We start from the raw sequence: 17,939 nt of genomic DNA, 5'->3' as shown, positions 1-17,939 counted from the left end.
TCTTGGAAAATCGGCTTAAGCAGTCAGGGACATCCCCTTGCTTGAATATTGATTTGTCCAAGAACTCATGGAGTTTTCAAAGAACTACCATTCCCTTGGGGTTCTTTAATGACGTTATTATGCCAGACTTTACGTCAAACTAGGCAGCTTCAAGGTATAAATATGCCTTCACTGGCTCCAGCGAACACACGGTGGTTCGGAGCAGTTTGACTATCTACTTGCCCGACGCAGCTCGCTACAGCAAGTGCCGAAGGAAGCCGACCCTCCAGCTGACGCACTGATCGAGAAGCTGTCCTTTCTCTCGCTGAGAATCCAGCTCCAGTGTTTCCAAACTCCCCTCGCGGGGGGTGTTGGGAAATTGAGTCCCGAGACAGAGATACCAGCTCTACTTCATTCTAAACTAAGGTACGGAGCTGATTAGACCCTAAAGAGAAATCTTGGATAGATTCTTGGCAAAGAAACTAAACCTCACTTGCTTCTTCCCTCGTTCTAGACTTAGATTAGGTACATCGGGGTAGGCGTATTTTAGAAGCACCAGTTGAGTACTTTTAGCCTTTGTTATTTATGTATGTATTTATCTATGGTTTAGAAACCATACAATGCTTTTACAGTATTATTTTATAATACTCCACGCGGTACGCATTATACTTTGCTGCCTGTATTACGATTGTAGCAGTTCACTTTACTTGCATGAGAAAGAAGACTGTTCAATAAATCCTTTTATTGAAAACGCCCGTCTCTCTATTTCTCTGCACCTCTGATGAAATGAAGCATGCACGATTGACTAAGTAAAATATCTATTTATTGTTTCCACGACTCTGAAGATACGTTTATTCTTGGGGAAACAAAGTTGTCATGTTTATGCGGTTGTCAGAAACTAATCTCTTCTTGTTTATTCGAGAAAGTTTCTAGTAAACTCTGAGCTAGCTGACACTCACAATTAAGTTTAATATATTCAATAGAGACCTAGAAAAAACACAAGTCCTTCTTCAAATCTATAGGATATATTATTCCAATGCGCAGAGCCTATTGGGAATATAATTACTACACTACAGTGGATTCATGCTCTAGATGTACCATGTTTATCTCTCGGACTTACAAGGAAGCCATGGGAAGTTTGGGTATTGCATTGTGGTACTCCTCTCCATATCATCCCAAGGAAAATTCTGTTGTGGAAAGGAAAAACCGAGACTTAAAGCAATCCTTAACAGCAAGAGTATTCGGTTTGGGTGGTAGTTGGGTCACTCACCTAATGGGCTCCATAGGGCATTTGATAGCATGCCAAGAAGGCCCCTAGGAGGCTGTACTCCTTACGAAGTCCTATTTGGGAATGATGTGGGTACCTGACCTCGATTGTGGCAGCACAGTGGCAGATGACAAAGCATTTGACATGGATAACCATTTGGCTGTTGTACAAGAACTCAATACATTCTGTGCACTACAAAGCAATGTCCAAGTAAAACGCACCGCCACTGGGGAAGTAAAAACAGTACCTGCAAGACCTGCCCGGGTCCCTAAAAATCGGAGAAATGATTGTGGGCAAGAAAGAATTTGGGCCATCTTACAGAATGCTTGTACCTGTCCTGGCTGTCAAAGGAACAAGAACAGTACTTCTTCTGCCTCTTGCCGGCAAAAAAGAAAAGAGATTTGTCTCCATTGACCTGATCAAACCACATTATGTGGCCGATACTGAATAGCAGGCTACGTGGACTCCTGGGTAGCTGCTGTTCGTCTCTCGCTACCATACAGGAGATTCAGACAAAGTCTTCTATACGTAGCAATGGCGTTACCAACAATGAAATAGAACTCCTTCCTATTGAAATTGAAAATCATCAAAACACAAATGAAACACCGATATCAATTCGACCTATCACCGACATCTACATCAATATGCCTCTGCAAGTTGAACAAAACCTGCTGAGCTACCAAAGATAGATCGATTTGCATCTGGCAACTTCATCTATTTTGACACGTTTTCCCATGATCCAAGTGAACCTGAGTCTTCAATAGCACCAGTTTCCAGCAAAAGACAACTTCATGTTTTTTTTCCTTTGGCTGAAAAATACATACCTAGTCTTTCACTATGGCTACAACTGGATAGCAACTGGCGTACTGTTCCTGCTCTTCTGGATAGGTTTAGTGACTGTCTTTTTCTTGGTCGTGAATGGACAATATCTCCCATTGTCATTGTGAACAAAGAGACATTTCTTATGTGAACATTACAGTGGGTCTAGTTCCTAACGAGATAGTTTGGGACAGAGTTTTATATGATGTATTTGGTCCCACTGAACTTTTGAAAATACCACACATATGTAAAATTTCTTTAAATGATATAATCACCTCCAGTATATACACTGACGATTGGGATTTTGAAACTGTAAATAGTATGCTGTCTGATTTAGAACTGTCTGCAGAATTTTCGAAAAATGACATTTTTGATGAGTAGTCTGATTTTGACACCATGTATTTTTACCATCACCATGGGCATCATTTTCTGCATAAAACAAGCGCACCATGTGATGTTTTCACCTATCACCGGTGGGAACATTGCCCAACACCACCGAAAGGTAGTTCACAAATGTTTGCACAAAAGATTGCTTATTTTTCTGGGTTCCATACATCTGATCCTTGCTCATATTATTATAAGCTTGCACCTAAATCTGCGAAGATAAATATGATAAGAAACACCAAACAGATGTACTCTGAATCCTTTTTTGCCCAACGGTCTGAAACAGTTTTAGATTTATGGATAGACACTATAGAAATAAAAACTGTCTGGGGTACTAAGGAATGGCAGGTTTAGGGCACTCAGGCACTATTTAAAGCTTGCCTCATACCACAACCGATTATCTTCCTGAACGCACTATGCAACAGACATTCTGTCTTGGGTCAGCCAAGATTAAGGAATTGAACACACCCTGTGTTCTCTCGCTTTCACACTTTGAGGGATGGCAAAAACTATACAGAAAATGGTGATGGTACACTAGATGACATCATGCATGGCATTTCATAAAATACAACAGACCCCAACTGGAAGGGAATGGTTAGTTTGGTCTCTCCGCACAAATAAGTGTCAGAAGATTCAAGGGTACCACCGAAGGGTTTAGTATCTATAGGACAGACTTACGCTAATACAACAAGAGCATTCAAGGGTGGTGACATCATACAGTGTTGGAAAGTTATGCCTAGATTGGCTAAAAACCTCGACAATGTCACAGGTGAAAAAACGCTTGTCCTTACTCTCAGATGACATGGATCTTAGGATTTTTTGCTAGGTGCTCGAAAGCCACGTTGTAAATGCTTCTTATATGCCATTTACAATGAAGTTTGGTAAATCTCTTAACAGGAAGCTGCAGAGAGATTACCTGAAATTTATAAAAGTTAACATAGAAAAGGCTTTGGTCGACAATGGTTTGACCACAATGACATCCAGGATGTATTCACTGGGCAACATTGTATCTTCTGCTATAGATATAATGGAACAGGACCTATCCAGCTAACAACACGGGCAGTCGCAGTTACAATCCATTCTATTATTAACCTGGAAGCTACAATCATTGCGCTCTGGTCATGTGCCCTGGTGATATATTAACAGTACGTCTCTATTCTCCACGATTAATCTGTCAGAGAGACAGACGAGTATGGCACTAAGAGATGCAAAATATACAATGCTGCACATTGAGAAATTAGACCAATTACCTTTCATCGTGGCTGAGCCACCGTCCACTGAATGGTTAATTCATGGCCATATAACATTGCCAGTAACAGCTTGCCAATTTCAATATTGCCTAGAACACCACCAGGTAGGCAGATAAAAAGTGATGGGTAAGGACTTCATCCATGAATCTTAGTAATTATCGTATAGATTTAGATGCAGGAACGGGGACCCTGAAGTGTTTCTCAGCAGTACAGAGTATTCATTAAGTGGGTCTCTCATTTGCATTGGTATTTTGATTCACGGGGCCTGCAATGGTTCAGTTGCAAACTTATCCTGTCATTTAAAGGGTTCCCCAGCTGCAGTGATTAATCCAATGTTCAAACTGCTCTCAAATGGGAGTTATTTAATGCTGAATGATCAAGGTTGTTGTGGGATGCTACCAGGCATCGCATATCTAGTCACAGTAAGTTCCAGGGTTACTTGTGTGCAAGTATTGTTTCCACTGACCCACACAGTAAGGGTGGCGCCGTTATGGACTTCGTTGAATGCTTCCTTTATACGGTTTGATTCTCTAAGCTGACTGAATGCCATGCTTTTACAAAAAGATGTGGCCTTAACCTCGGCCGGAGAGACCTTTAATCTTCAAGTTGCAAGGTCCTCAGGTGAGATACAGGCACTAATACGAACCAACTGCCCTTTCCATTTTGGAGAAATGGTACAGCGTATCTTTAACATGTCTGACACAAAGGGTATGTCTACGCCTATTTAAGACCATGGGTTCTGGACTATTAAGCACCTTTCAGACTGTCTTCGGAGTGATTCCAGCTTTTGTACACTCCGTATTAGGAAGCATTTATGAGGACTTCTGCTAATCCTGCTACTTGTAGTGGGAATCCTGATTTAATTTTTTCTTCTAGGCAATGGACGTCCCAGTCACCAAGGAGATGGGAAAAAAAACACTCTTGGAGCGCCATCTGGGCACACCTCGACTTCGGGAGCTAAGAGAGTCTTGATTCCTATCATTCCGTCCAGTCTGGATGGACTGTGTTTTGCTTGTTCTCCGGACAAGAATGTGTGTTAGATCTCTGTCACTGCGCTACCCGACGTGGCTGGATTGCTGGACCCATTAAAGCCCCGGGTCGTGCTGTGTTCTCAGCAAATTCCCATGTTGATGTCTGCATTCTTAGAGCCCCCAAGGGATGCTTCAGCTCCTGATGGATTGGATACCAGCTCCATTACAGGCACACAGACTTTGGATATTTCAAATGCTTCCCCAGCATCGGCTGTGGGAACTGAAGAAGATCATCTTTGCTCAATTGACCTGATCTGTGAGGTGTTACAGGGACTGTCACCTGCAAAGGCAAGCAGCAGTGATGTTGCGTCTCCCACACAGGACACACAAACATTTTACTCTCCCTGTGATTGGAATTTTAAACACATTTTTATTAATCTTTTACTCTCACTGAGCACCATGGCTTTAAGATGTGCTCAGCTGCTCAAACCATATATGAACATATTTTAAAGGACTTATAGAATGTTTGAGCATTTTTTATAGACTTTTTGATATCTTTATTCTAGACATTTTAACAATGTTTTAATGATTGAGTAGAAGGTCATTTCTTTTTTAGATTATCGTCCGGTCGCTTGAGGAGTGGGTGTTCTGATTTGTAATGTACCCCAAAATATAGGCTTGGGTAGTCACCTACCTTCTCACCTATATTTACCATGCCATTGTACTACATAACTTGTTTGGGCTGACCTTTTACCTAGTTAGATGCTGCATGAATTTCGTGTGGTTTTCTCCGAAAACTAGCCTCATTATTATGCATGAGGATTCTCAGAAACACTTCAGGACTACCTTCTACTGCATCTTTTGCATAATAACTATGTATAATGGTCATCCCTTTCATCATCTTCGGCCGACATGGCACAGCATGGTAGAACCCCTGAGGGAACCTTTTGGGTATATAAGCACTATATCTTTGCTGGGGCAGTCAGAGGTGAAAGACTTCCATGCTGACACACTGACGCGAGACGCTGAGGTTCCTGAATGCAGACACTTCAGAATGCAGTGGTCTGACAACCCTTGCGGGGTGTTCATCTTAAGACCAAGACAGGGTTCTTCATTCTCTCACACCAGGTAATGGGTTTGGCCTTATCCTAGGGGGTTTCCTGGCTATACACCAACATACGTGCTAGGTACACTTGGGTACATCTGGTTAGGGTTAGCATTGCAGGAGTACTCATTACAACTGTCATGAATTTATATGCCTGCATATATTCATTGTTTTAGCACTGTGGGTAGAAATCTACCATCCATTTACATAGTTGGTGCTTATAATCGTTTATATTTGTTTCTTATGGTTGTTGCAGCCCACATATTTTACACTAGAATGACGCTGGTTCAAAAAATACTTGTTGAGAATGTCCCCAATGTTTATTCTGTGTATCTCTCTGAGACAAAGTGAGCACGAGTGACTGAGCGAATAGTACTTAACTGTTTCCATGATCCCTGAGGGGTCAGGGTTGTTATGTTCGATAGTTGCCAGAAACTATTATCTCCTTGGTAAGAGGGGTTCATAGTGGCACTGTGAGCTAGCTGGTATACAGGCGAGCATACCCGGTGGGGGTGTCTGGTTTCAGTCTGTACACCAACCCCACAGTTTATGTTGTCTAAACGTGCAGGTCCTATATAGATTTATAGGAACTACACAACATGAAGTGGCCCACACTGAACTCTGAACTGTTCACTTTGGAGAGGGTACATCCGGTCTCCTCCAGGAAGGCCATTCCTGGTGCAAATGAATGTCCTATTAACGCTAAAATTCTTAACTTTTTAGAGACCGTAATGTGCTTCTACAAATGACCCGATACAGGGGCCTTATATTGGTCAATGATGCAAAAGTCTCCATATTTCCTTCTTATAACATGGCTGTATAGCACAAACGTTCCTCATTTCAGGGCATGCAAATCCACTTAGGTGCAGCTTGGCTCACCTATGCTTTTCTATTCCCAGCCAAACTTAAAATTCTTCATGGTCAACGCTCCCATTTCTTTGATACTCCTGGGAGGGCTTGGGACTGGTTGGAGCAGCAATTTCGGGACTCCACAATACAAGAACTCCATGGGGCAGTGCAACTGAGATCACAGCGTGCCCCCGTAGATGTACAAGGGGGCTCACCACACAGGACAGTATCGGGGGAGTGCCTTCCACATGTAGGGCCCTGGAGGGCCAGCAGGAGGCACTTCGGTTGGCATCAGCGCTGCGATCCACCTGTCCACCCATCAGTTCCAGTTTCTTGCACAATAATGCCTCCGACTCGGACCATGGGGGAAGTGTGGCACTGTTTCCCACAGTTAAGTATTGGTCCCTTGGACTGACTGAGGTGGGTGGATCCTTTACATGATGACTACTGGCAGGGGTTTGATATCAGGGCACTGCTTCGCGGGGGCGCACTGGTGATGCTTGGCATACACAATGGGCGTATATATGTACAGACTGTGTCCCCACTGTACATATCTCTTTTCTTGACAGGGCAGAGCCATATAATGTTATGTTCCCACCCTCTTCTCATGTACACATGTATGATGGATATGAGATTGTGTCCGGAGTCTGCACTATTTATTTATTGTTCTGGGTCTGATTGGTGTTGAGTTCTTCAACATATGTTGGTAACTCACTTCATTCCCCTCAGTGAGAGCTCTCTGCTGGCCCCCATAACGTTACTGTTTGGTTTTCAGTTTACTTAGTCACAATAAGAGAGTCAGGGTATGTTACAAACACTCTTCTACCCCAAAAAAATCAATATTCAAATAACAACAAAAGAGCGATGTGGTCGAGTACCAAAGGAACTCAATCATATAATGTTTAAAAAAGACAATAAGCATTTAAACCCAGTGAATAAACAAACACACAAAATAGTAGTAAAAGAACCCTCACTCACCACCTAGTGGTGACATGCTTCATCATGGGGTTCTCACTGGAAGGACCGAATGTCCTCCCAGTGTGCTACTACGCCTGTTTACAGCGGAGCTGGTTTTTTGTGTGTATGAATAGTGACAACCAAGAAAGTGTTAATTATGTGCGAAAATTAAAAAATGCCAAGTTGTGACTATCGACTACTTTATTTAGCAGTACAAGATGGACTGATTTCCAAACATGAATCTGATTTTTTAACGTCCTCAAGTGGGAAAGTACCATATTTCTATACTTTACCCAAAACCCACAAAAACATCCTGCCACCTCCAGGGCGGCCCATAGTTTCCGGCATTGGGTCCCTACTTGAACCTTTATCGAAATATTGCGATTTCTTTCTTAAACCAATAATACAGTCTACACAGACCTATGTAAAGGACACTAAGAGCCTTCTAGCCATGTTAAGGACTATCGAGATACCAGAGGATCCATGCTTTCTGGTTACTCTCGATATTGAGAGCCTTTATACGTGCATTCCAGAAGATGAGACCATAAAGGTATTAGCGGAGGCCCTTGATCAGATCACTTGGAACTATACCACCACCCGCGCCTTTGTAGTGGAATGTGCCACGATGGCACTTAAACAGAACTTTTTCCAATATGAAGATGAACTCTATCTTCAAAGAATAGGTACATCGATGGGCAGCACCTTTGCCCCTTTGGTGGCTGGTTTGTATGTGTATGATTTTGAGAAAAAATTCATCTTGACTCCGAACAATCCTTTTGCATCTAATATCATTGTTTGGCAAAGATATATAGATGATGTCCAGGATACACTCTTGCCCTTCTTCGATTGGATCAATACCTGCAATCCTCACTTGAAGTTTACCCACGAGTATGCGAAAGAAAGCATCACTTTTCTGGATGTAACAATAACAAAACGAGAACATCTGATTTAAACTAAGACTTTTTATAAACCCACTTCTAAGAATAGTTTGTTGCATTTTTCCAGTTTCCACCCGCGTCCGTTGATGGAGAATCCCCCCTACGGACAATACCTCCGTATTAGGAGAAACTGCAGTGAGAAAATAGATTTCAAAACTCAAGCGGATGAATTGACTAATAAATTGGAAGCACGTGGTTACCCAAAGAAAATCTTGTCTAAAAGCAGGAAGAGAGCCATCAACCAGAACAGGGATGCGCTGTTAGACTCCTACCCAAAAGAGACAACAACAGAGATACCTATGACCTGCGTAACCACCTACAATCCGATTTCAAATGCAGTGAGCCGTGTTATCCAAAAACACTGAAAGATCATAACGAGCAACCAACGGGACTGGGCCAAACCCCTTTCTCGTATAAAAGAGCCACAAGCCTGAAAGATTCATTAGTACATACTCGTCCAGTACAACACCATAATAAACAAGAAACAACTGTACTGAATGCTTGGGGACTTCCACAGGTGACGGGCCACTTCCCGTGTGGGAATTGTAGCGTCTGTCATCTGACCTCACACACTAAGTTTCTCAATATCGAACCTGGCAAACAATGGGAACAATGAAGCCATACTAATTGCAACACTTGCAATGTAGTTTATCTAATAACCTGTCCCTGTTCCCTTCAGTATGTTGGGATGACCACCAGACGGGCTAAACTGAGGATTTGTGAGCATCGGAGTAATATCCGATGCAAGAGAAATACAACCAAACTCACAAATCACTTTATTGAGAGAAATCACACACCAAATGACATGCGGTGGACCATCATCGAACACATCAGTGGTGGCAATGAAAGGAGTCTGAGAAAGAACAGAGATGGATATACCGTCTGTCAACTCATCGGTCAGGATTGAACGATGAAATTCCCTGGGGTTCAGTTTTCCGACGCTAGATCATAGTATCCATGGATATATACATATATCCATGGATATATACACTGTTTCCACCGTTCCCCGATTGCATAGCTGACTGAATACTGCAGTACTCTAAACTTCGGCTGTGGCTGTAAGCAACTGTATGCTAATTGTACAAAAATAATAAAATTAAAAAACGTAGTGATCCAATATATAAGAAAAACGGAGCGATTTATAAACACCCTCAGCTCCCTATATATATAAAAAAAAAAACGTATTGTTCCTGAATTTCAAGCTACACAGGTCCATAAGTAAGGGTTTCTTTTATAGACACATATAAACTAAGAGCGTTTGAGAAGTCACAGGTTTCATGAAAATAAAGTTCCGTTTTTATTAGACTATCCTCGACTAACAGAATCCAATTCCTGCCCCTTTAAGACACTTAGCGATCTTCTTGACGCCCTAACCACGTGACCGAGCCGGTTACGTTATTTCACACTGAAGCGCCACTGACGCTTACGTATTCGGGCCACGGAAGTGAATTCAGTTAGGTTTTCCACGGGGAGCCGCCGGCTTGAAAGTAAGTCCAAGAATGTAGCGGTTTTCCTCGTACACACTGGGGAATGTTTTCAGATTGTTTTAATTTACCCTTATGGGTTCTATTTTACCTATAGGTAGCACGGCGTGAAGCAAACCCCTCCCGTGGTTGCCCATGAAATACCGAAATAATACCTGTAATGTGAGTTTCTCAGAGTCCTTACATGTTTTGACTAAACCGTTACCCACGAGTCACGATCTTAATGAAATAGCATGCACTGCTTAAGTAAAGCGTTTTCGCTTATTTTCACCAAGCATATTTTCTGATTAATTACGACAATAATAGTCATTTATGTGACACTCTTCATTTGAGTTAGTCGCAATAAAATTAAATAATCCTCGGAGACAAGATGCCGAACTTCGATCACGACATTGATAGTCGTCCACACTTTACTCTTCATTAACAGTTGGGTCTGTCTATAAATCTGGTGTGATAAAATGCTTAACTCCCGGCACACTCACGCGTAGAAGCATGACCAGAAAATAATACAGTACTAAACCCATAGATTATGGTGAAGGGTTTGAATTGTAAATGTTGATAACATATGGCTCTTTTTGAATGTATAATATGCTAATATGTATTTTTCCCTTCACAGTGAATGGGCCCCAGTAAATACTGAGAGTGCCCCCACGGGTAAAACCGTGAGTAATTAAAAAGTCTGTTTTTTAAAAACTTTTTTTCACAGTGGGGTGCGCCTTAGTGTGTGCATACCGGCGGAAGATTTATTATAAGGTCCTGACGAATGCAGAGCGATTTTTTTGGCTCCCAAGCAGAAACATGTTGACCGATTTCATAAGGACTAGAGGTTTTCAATAAAAAAACCTTGGTGCAAGTCCTGTTTTCACCCCTTTTAATCAATGCGAGTTGGACTCTTAATAAAGTAGTTGATAGTCACAACTTGGCATTTTTTAATTTTCGCACATAATTAACACTTTCTTGGTTGTCACTATTCAAACACACAAAAAACCAGCTCCGCTGTAAACAGGCGTAGTAGCACTCTGGGAGGACATTCGGTCCTTCCAGTGAGAACCCCATGATGAAGTGAGTGGTGAGTGAGGGTTCTTTTACTACTATTTTGTGTGTTTGTTTATTCACTGGGTTTAAAGGCTTATTGTCTTTTTTAAACATTATATGATTGGTTTTCAGTTTAGTCAAACGATGAAGAATCGCTGGACCAACTATTGTGGGATTGTTTGGTTTTTACTGTTTCAAGTTGTAATTTCTCGTAATAGCACTAGGGGCGGGCCTGTCTCTGGGTGGTATATTTGTACTGTATTCTTTCAGCTTCCCCATGTTGACAGTAGCTAAAGCTTACACCTTCATCACTTGTAATGTCCGGGGTATGGGTTCAATCCACAAACAGCACAGAATACTTGTACAATTACACAGACGCAATGCACAATAGTGTTCCTTCAGGGAACTCACTTGGTAACCTCAGATGCAAATAAACTGTTTAAACGTTGGAGAGGGCAATTACATCACACTACCTACTCCGCATTCTCACAAAGGGCAGCAATGTGTATGTGAGCAGGGGTCCCATTTGCAGTGTCAGAATCCAAGATTGATACTCTGGTATGCTATGTGCTACTTAGGGGCACACTTCATGGGGAACAGATAGTCCTGGGATGTACATATGCACCCAACTCGGATCAAGGTGAATTCTTGGCCCGCTTATCGACCAAGTTTGTGGATTCATTACAATACCCTTGGCTCTGGGGAGGGGATCTCAATGCTGTACTAGATACCAACTTGGACTGCTCACGTCCCCCCGTTCTGGGCACTGCTATAATACATCAAGCCAAGGAGTTTCATTGCTGGGTGAATGGGTGAGATCTGGCGGATATTTAATTGGATCTTAATATTGGTCTGTGACAATACTCCTTTTATTCATGTCCCCATGCCTTGCACTCCCACATGGATAGATTCCTTTGTGCCCACAGCTTACTTCCTCTGTGACTCGCACTACATATATTGGTAAAACCAAATCTGACCACAACCCTCTGGAACCTAAACATACTTGGGGATCAATCCCTTCTCCCATTCCAACGTGGCACTTACAACCTCAACTACTCAAAGACTCTGTGTTTAGGGGCATATTAGCTATAAACAGCACTACTTACTTCTCAGAGAATACTGCTTCAGCTTCCTCACATTTGATAGAGCGGGAAGCCTTTAAGGTGGCAGTCCACAGAGTCTCAGTGGGTGAGGTGGTGAGAGCTAGGCAGGAGGTCACTAGAGACATTGCAGAGCTGGAGGGCAAACTGGGCTCTCTGAAGGTGGCAGCCCAGGAAAATGCAGCGGATGCAGGGGAGTTAAGTGAGGTAGGATTTTATACACCGAAGTCCTAGAACGACTGTGATTGATGGATCAGAGGACCTATATACAACGGACGCAATCAGAAGTGGACAGATCAGGCACCATACTGGCCTGATTAATTCGACTGTCACCTTCACGCACACCCATTTTATCCCTTGCCACACCCACACAAGGTTTAGTGACTACACAGGTAGAGATTAATGTGGCATTTGGTGATTATTATGCAGCGCTTTACTCAGCGCCGTCACCTCCCCCCCAGTGGCAAAAATGGTGATGTTACCGCGGTTACTGTATTATTTTGTGAATCTCCAGCTGGTGGTCCCAACTTGGGTATTTAAGCTTGTGTACTCCATTCTGATCGATCTTGTCTGGGGAAAAGGATGACATAGAGTAAGCCTGTCTAAACCGCAGCTGCTAGCGTCTAGTGGGGGAATGGGAGCCCCAGATTGTAAAGCCTATTGCTTAGCTGGACAGCTACAGTGGTTATCGTATTAGTTAGCAGACCATAATTTATTTGAAATAGGATATACAACCATGCACCTGAAACAATGGAAGCTCAACACACTTACTGTTCTGCTCTGAGTCCTTGTTATCGTATGTAGACTCACGATTGCTGAGTACTGCCCTGATGTATTGGAGAATGGCCTAAAACACTCTAGCACACTTATGCACTGAATATTCCACTCTGTAGTCTCCCAACATCCATGGGCACATTGACGGCCCTCAGGTAATCTCCCTAGGATAGGCCTGTGGTGACGTCAGTTGGATTCCTGTTCTTGGATGGAGTTCTTCTGCCCCATGCGGAGTTTGTACAGGTCCACTGTTTGCCAGATTCTTTATTTCGGACTCACGTAAGTATTCTCCACTATGTGCTCAAACATTGGGTATTGGATAATAAGGAACCTGCTACTTATGAGTTGCTCAGAGCACTGCACACAATGGGGGACAGGAACCATTTGGTATGCTCACTCGACCGTGGTCAGAGGGAACACCTCGTAGTTTCGCGTACTCCCTTGAAACCTAAATGGGACTCCGACTTGACAAGGGAACTAATTGACAAGGAATGGGCATACATTTTAGAGTACCCCAAAAGCATTTCCTGTAATACCTGATTTAAATGTATCCAATTTTCAATACTACGCAGAGAGTATCTGATACCATACAAGCTGCATGCAATGTACCCTGTGGCCACATCAGAGTTCCCTGCGTTTTCATTTACCCAATGCAGAACTCATACCTATGCTTGGGTCCTGCCCCTCTCTAATAAAGTATTAGGGGTAGGTTTCGGAGGGGCTCTAACGGCTGACGGGAGTACATAACTGGACATCATTGGAATTTTGTATATTGGACTCCACTGCCTAAAACGGCTAAAGTGATGCAATGCTTTGTTGATCCTTTCATTAATTCTGGCAATGAGATTGATTACACAATGCTGAAAGTCTCCTCGGGCTCCAGGGAAGGGTCTTGGGGGAGGAGGTACGGAATTGGAATTGATAAAATAGGGGATTTATATAGATGAAGTACTTCTCAACTATGACGACTTGACGGAATTTGGCAGGACAGTTTTCACAATATGGGACAATAGAGGTAGTGGCAGTGGTCGAAAGACATGTATCAACAAATCCACTGTACACCAAGGACTTCATACTGTATACCTCACCAAGGGCACACATAAAAGCCATATCGCTACTGTGTCAGCCACTGAGAAGTGGCATCGTTATGCCCTTGAATTCCCTTAGAGACAAATGGACAGACAATATTCTCAACCCAATTGTGGGCGTATATGGGTTAAAGGGCTTGAAAACAGCCCTAAATTTTCCTGAAAGGCACGTTTTCAATTGATCTGTTGTTAGTACACTCATAGAGCCTATATCACACCGAACAAAATGAGTATGTCCTAGATGTGGGGAACTTGGGAAGGAAGTGTACTATAATCTGGGCTTATACTGGCCTTGTCCCATACTGGTCTGATATCACTACTTTTATCAAAGAATCTACAGACGGGCTTATAGTGGCCGCTCCTGAGATGTGTATTCTTGGGAAATATCCCGACCCTCGAAATACAAACTCACAACCGAATTCACAAACCTGGCTTTAATATCACTTTATTAATCAAGGCTAAAAGAGCAAGGGGAAAACCGGAATTTGCTAAAGCAGGGAGGCACTACTGGATTCAATGCATGTAGAGCATGACTCATTGGTGGAGGCTACACCAGCACAGTAGGTGTTTTCTTTTGATCAGAAAAATACACGTTAAGGGTCAAACTGAGTGGAAGATAGTTATGCCCTCTCCCTCGACAATACAGTGGTTGATTTTCCATGGTGTATCTGTCTGTTGATGTTTCGTTCTTCCCCCTCACACACTGTACAATGTTGTTTGCTTCAGCAAAACGATATGAAACAGCATGTCTGTGTTTGATCCCCACAATTGGTAGTTGGTTTGCGTTCACCCAATACATCAATGCATTCTTATGTTGCACTAAGACTATCAATGAATAGCATGGGAACGAATGGCTAATTGCAAAGTATGAGATATCAAGTACAATAATCCTAAACAATGGATGGAAATGCTATACTGCTGTGTTGGGATCTGGCACCAGCTCGTGTGCTAGCTCATGCTCGTTGGACGGAATAAACACAGCACCTACCTTCAGCGTTGTGTCTTCTTTTCATGCTCAGTGTACAAACAGTGGATTACTGAATGGTACTGAATTGGTATACATATATCTTTACTCTTCATAACTATCGATTGATGTTCCAACACAGTAATGGGTTGTATATGCGTAATGAAATTGTTAGGAGTTTATAATAATGCAAATCATGTTGGAAACATATATATGAATTTTGCCGCCTTCAAAAAGCAGGTCTGTCCTTCGAAATGAGTATCAGCTGTAAATGAACATATGGGAAAAAGGAATAAATGATATCTTTAGTGAATATATAAAGAATATGAAATATCAATCTATGTAATTTGTGAAGAGTGCAGCAAAAGCAGGGAACTTGGGGCGGGAGTGGATTATAGTCTGGACATAAGCTTTTCCATCACAAATACTTCACTGCACAAGGAAAAGATCACAGTCTATTTTTAGCTCAAGCAATTGCTGTATCTAAAGGGCAGCAAATAAAGTTAGATCTTTTCATTTTGCCTATATGACAGGCTGAAAATTCTGCACCATATTCTCTTTTCTATGCTCTGCAGACAAAATGTTATTGACTTGCCTCGAGGCATTCACTCCACTTTCTGGTTTGGCTGCTTCATTGTTTTCACTGAGCATTTTTCCTGATTTTTAGAGTATGTTTGTCCTGATTAGCTTAATTGGTTTATCCAGCCTTTCTTCTATGTTCTAAGATTGTGCTCCCCCTCCTCTCTTGTCCCTTCAAAACTGGATCCCAATTTAAAACTGAGGATCTGAAGGAAATCTGATTTACTGTTCTCTGCTTTTTCTGGCTTCTTGTGAACGCAAGATTTCTATATATCTCCTCTCTTCTTGTCTGGAATTAGATGTGCCTCTTGGTAAAGTGCATAATGCTGTGTAACTAATTAATTGTATATAGAGTCTCATAGCCAAAGGCCTCTTTACCTGATATTCATCTGCCATTGGTGCTACAAGGCAGGCTAAATGGTGAAGCCATCTTACTGTCATTCCTGTGTCGGTGTCTCAATCCACTTACTCCCCCTGTTTTCATTAGCAACCCATCTCTTGAATGCATCGCAGCCCTTTGGGGTATTATTTAATGTTTACTGTGTTCTGTAACCTACTCACTGTTGTTTTGCATTTGGTTCAGCTTGTGTCTGGCAAAGAAATATTCTGGGAAACACTGTACCAGTAACATCTGCAATGCCTGCTTGAGCTGTCCGATTCTGTTCCCAGTTCCTCCTCTGACGGGAATCAAAGGTCCTATGGCCTGCATTTGGGATGCATTTCACACCTGTCTGCAGGAGCTATACCTCCAGGCAAACCTTTTATAACTACTGCAGTTGTTGATGCTTTAATTAACTAATTAAGAGGGTCAATGTGTAAGATTGGGACTGTCTGCGTTTTTGTAAGACTGAATGAGTCTTCCTAAGACGTAGTCCAAAGCAAATAAAAAAACATGCATGAGACAATATTCAAGGTGAAAATATCCAATGGGTTTATTTAAAAATGTGATCGTTACAGAAAGCCAAAAGTACTAGCTCCATTAGGAATTTGCATAAATATAATAAAGTATAATTCTATACGAGGACTAAGATATGGCCTGCCTCTGAAAATAATTCTAGGGAAAGACTAAATGTAAATCAGTAAACATACTGACATAGAGTCTGCTCTCAAAGAAATAAGCCAAAAGATTAAGTATAAAGTAAATAGACAGACTGGCATAGAGTCTGTTCCCAAAGAAGGCCCCAAAAGAACTTTGGATCTTCTCCAAATTATTGTGCTGCTTGATATAAAATTTACCCAGACCTCATAAGGGTATAGGCGTTGTTACTGTGTTTTTTTTACTATTTAACAGGGCAATTGCTGGACTGAAAGTATTTCTTTCTTATCATATATTTACCCAAAATTGTCTGTTAATGTGGAATTCATTACCACATTATGTCCTCCTGAGAAGCACCAAAGTATTGGGATGAATACATCAACAAAATCGTTAGTGGCCCATATTTAATAGCTAACTGCCCCACCCCTATATATCGTAAGTCCTCAGAGGTACTGTTTGATAGATTAGAGAAACTTTAAAAAAAACAGATCAGAACTAGTTTACATGCTCAGATGCTGACAGATTAACTAAAACAGGCTTTTTTCCTGTGGGCCTTCAAATGAGAAACGCACCAGCAATCTTCACTGATAACCCAAAGTTTCGATCAGGCTTCGGTCATCTAGCCACCTCATGCTCTAGACACTTGATGGTACTGGGAACTGACATAGCCCTGGAACTCTGTAAAAAGAATTGGAAGAAATAGCCGAACTTGAAGAATTGATCCTTGAGAATGACTCATTTACAGATGCTAAAAATCCTACCTGATGAAATAAATAGCACTATAGTTACATTTAACACCACAGAAAAAAATAAGATTAACAAAATTGAAAGAAACATTAAAAACTACAGCAAAGAAAAAAACCTTTCCTTATCTTAACAACGATTTGTACTCGACTTACACCAATATCCACAAGTTCCACCCTAAGGATGCTACAAGAAACAAAAATCAGTGACCTTTTCTGAGTCCACTAATAGTTCTCCAGAATACTCATACCCTGGGGAGGGGACAAGTACTACGACCAATCTTAACAGGCAGCGCCAAACACTAACTAGCTTTTTAGAAAGGAGCCACAGCAGAGGACAAGGGAGGGGCAACTTCCAGTAAGAACATCCAGGTGAGCCAAAAAATGGGCCACAAAATGTACAAATGGGGTTACCCACAATAGATAGCCGGGATAGGGAAGCTACTACCATTGGTTTGAACGATCAAACTGACACCATCCCAATTTTCAATTTGTCATACCACAATTTATCTTCCAATGAAATAAATATTTTGCGTAAAGGGCTCTCATTTGTCCCCATCACACGCAGTGACTGTTTGGAACTTCACTAAGATCTTTTGAAGTTTTTTATACAGATC

At 41.9% G+C, this 17,939-nt stretch overlaps 1 protein-coding gene across 1 annotated transcript in view; it reads left to right on the top strand.

Moving 5' to 3' along the window:
• ERICH1 (glutamate rich 1) overlaps window positions 1-17,939 on the top strand; it is a 303,582-nt gene that overhangs the window by 138,032 nt on the left and 147,611 nt on the right. The window lies entirely within an intron of this gene.

Source organism: Lissotriton helveticus, chromosome 6 (genome assembly GCF_964261635.1).
Source record: "Lissotriton helveticus chromosome 6, aLisHel1.1, whole genome shotgun sequence".
Classification (NCBI taxonomy): Eukaryota; Metazoa; Chordata; class Amphibia; order Caudata; family Salamandridae; genus Lissotriton; species Lissotriton helveticus.
The sequence above is the reverse complement of the archived record's forward strand: the minus strand, read 5'-3'. Positions and strand labels throughout refer to the sequence as shown.